This window comes from Apium graveolens, chromosome 1 (assembly GCF_009905375.1).
Source record: "Apium graveolens cultivar Ventura chromosome 1, ASM990537v1, whole genome shotgun sequence".
In the NCBI taxonomy this organism is placed as follows: Eukaryota; Viridiplantae; Streptophyta; class Magnoliopsida; order Apiales; family Apiaceae; genus Apium; species Apium graveolens.
In genome coordinates this window covers 193,808,866-193,811,992 of record NC_133647.1, presented here as the reverse complement: position 1 = coordinate 193,811,992, position 3,127 = coordinate 193,808,866, and the positions used below count along the sequence as shown (strand labels likewise).

General features: G+C 43.4%; 1 non-coding gene across 1 annotated transcript; it reads left to right on the top strand.

Annotated features, from left to right (window-relative positions):
- The first annotated feature begins 2,421 nt into the window (after positions 1-2,421).
- Positions 2,422-2,528, top strand: LOC141680389 (small nucleolar RNA R71). The gene has a single exon (XR_012558323.1). It is a non-coding gene; the product is annotated as a small nucleolar RNA R71 (small nucleolar RNA).
- The last annotated feature ends 599 nt before the right edge of the window (positions 2,529-3,127 follow it).

The window sequence follows — 3,127 nt, the reverse complement described above, 5'->3', positions numbered from 1 at the left end:
GTGCAATACATATCTGATTATACCCCGAATAACCATCCAGAAGACAATAATACTCATGACTGGACAACCTGTCAAGCATCTGATCAATAAATGGAAGAGGGAAGTGATCTTTCCTCGTGGCCTTGTTCAACTTTCTGTAGTCCATGCATACCCTCCATCCTGTGACTGTATGAGTGGGGATGAACTCGTTCTTCTCATTTGCTACCACAGTAATACCTCCTTTCTTAGGTACACATTACACGGGGCTCACCCAAGAACTGTCAGAAATAGGATAAATGATTCCTGCATCCAGCCATTTCAGAATTTCTTTCTTCACCACTTCTTTCATGATAGGATTAAGTCTGCGCTGTTGCTCAACAATCGGCTTACTACCCTCCTCTAGCAGAATTTTATGCATGCAGTACGAAGGGCTGATCCCCTTGATGTCTGTTATAGTCCATCCGATAGCCAATTTGAATTCTCTCAAGATCCTCAAGAGCTTGTCCTCCTCACTACCTGAAAGGTCAGATGCAATAATAACAGGTAAAGTAGATGCATCACCTAAAAAAGCATACCTCAAGTGTTCAGGCAATGGTTTAAGCTCCAAGGTAGGTGCTTCCTCAATTGATGGTTTGAGCTTTCCTTCAGCATTCTTGAGGTCAGAAGTACCAAGAGATTCAAATGGCATGTCTAGCTTTCACCTCCAAGGAGAAGCATTTAGATATTGTAGTTGCTCATTGCCATCCTCATCATCACTGTCAAAATCCCCCACTAAGGCTTTCTCTAATGCATCAGTCATTAGCATATGATCAAGTTCTGAAGTAACCGCAGAATCAATCAAATTCACCTTTAAGCACTCCTCGTCTTCTGTAGGGAATTTCATTGCTTTGAATACATTGAATGTCACATCCTGATCCTGCACCCTCATAGTAAGTTCACCCTTCTGCACATCTATCAAGGTACGGCCTGTTGCCAAGAAAGGTCTCCCCAAGATTATGGGAATCTTCTTATCTTCCTCGAAATCCAGAATAACAAAGTCTGCAGGAAAGAAGAGCTTATCCACCTTTACTAGCACATCCTCCACTATGCCTCGCGGGTATGTAATAAAATGATCAGCCAATTGTAGAGACATGTAGGTGGGCTTTGGATCAGGCAAGTTCAACTTTTTAAAGATCGACAACGGCATCAGATTGATGCTTGCTCCCAAATCACACAGGCACTTGTCAAAAGACAACTTGCCAATGATGCAAGGAATGGTGAAGCTACCTGGGTCTTTAAGCTTTGGAGGTAACTTTTGTTGTAGCACAACACTGCATTCTTCCGTTAAAGCAACGGTCTCAAGTTCATCCAGTTTCACCTTCCTTGAAAGAATACTCTTCATAAATTTCACATAACTAGGCATTTGCTCCAGAGCCTCAGCGAAAGGTATATTAATGTGAAGTTTCTTGAACACCTCCAGAAACATACCGAACTGCTTATCCAGCTTTTGTTGTTACAATCTCTTAGGGAAAGGTGGTTGAGGATAGAGCTGTTTCTCCCCTGTATTACCCTCAGGCAGAGTGTGTTCAACAGTAGTCTTCCTTGGTTCCGCCGTTTTCTCTTTTTGCTTAGCTTCTTCATCGCCAACTTCAGCTTGATCCTTCTTTTGCTTTTTCAGCATCAACAACTTTTCCAGACCTTAAGGTAATAGCCTTGACTTGCTCTTTAGCTTCCTTCCTGCCTGGCACTTCAGTATCACTGGGAAGTGTGCCAGGTTGACGATTGAGCACTGCATTGGCTATTTGACCGATTTGATTTTCCAAGGTCTTGATAGAAACCGCCTGACTTTTGCACAGCAGCTTAGGTTCCTCAAAATCAGCACTAGAGGGTGGAGCTGCACCTCCTTGTTGAGGATATGATTGCCTTTGAGCATAATGCTATGGTTGCTGGAATCCAGGTGGATTGAATTGTTTACTTATGCCTTGCTGATATGGTTGCTAAATAGCATTCTGATTATTACTCCAGCTGAAATTTGGATGATTTCTGTTGTTAGGATGATAAGTAGCTGGCACAGGCTGCTGCGGTCGCTGATAATTGTTCACATACTGAACAGATTCATTAATAAGAGAACACTGATCCGTAGCATGAGAACCTGCACAAAGCTCACAGACCATAGCTATCTGATTGACTCCATAGGTGGCTAGAGAATCGACCTTCATAGACAGCGCTTGGAGCTGCGCTGCAATAGCTGTAGCTGCATCAACTTCCATCCTACTTGCTACCTTCCCATGAATCATCCTTTGAGTTGGGTTTTGATGCTCATTTGCAGCCATAGTCTCAATAAGATTATAAGCCTCAGTATAGCTTTTGGCCCACAAGGCGCTTCCAGCTGCTGCATCGAGCATAGGCCGAGATTGGGCCCCCAAACCATTATAGAAACCAGTTATCACCATCCAATCAGGCATACCATGATGTGGACACTTTCTCAACATCTCCTTGTAGCGCTCCCAAGCTTCGCATATAGATTCTGTAGGTTGCTGCGCAAACTGAGTAAGAGCACTCCTCATAGCTGCAGTCTTCGCCATTGGATAGAACTTCACCAGGAACTTTTGCGCAAGATCTTGCCAAGTAGTGATAGACCCAGCTGGTTCAGAATGTAACCAGTCCTTAGCTTTATCCCTAAGTGAGAATGGGAAAAGCCTCAACTTAATAGACTCATCAGTCACACCATTATATTTGAAAGTACTACAGATCTCGACAAAATTCCTTATGTGCATGTTGGGGTCTTCAGTCGCAGCACCTCCGAAAGAAATGGAATTCTGCACCATCTGAATAGTGCCCGGCTTGATTTCAAAGTTATTGGCCTCAATAGCCGGGTGCATGATGCTAGACTGAATGTCATCAATTTTAGGCCGAGAAAAGTCCATAAGAGCTGGATCAGCCGAAACTATACGATCACCCATGATTACTGGCTCTTTCTGCTCACTTCCTGAATCCGAATCTTCAAAATCTATCTTCTCCGGAATATCAAGAACTTCGTCTGTCTCCTCAGCCGTATATAAAGTCCTCTTGCGAGTACGAGAACGGGTTTACATAAACGCTCGCTAAAGTACCTGAAACACAACCGGAAACAATAAGTAACATGTCTTAATCACTGAGTCCTAATGAC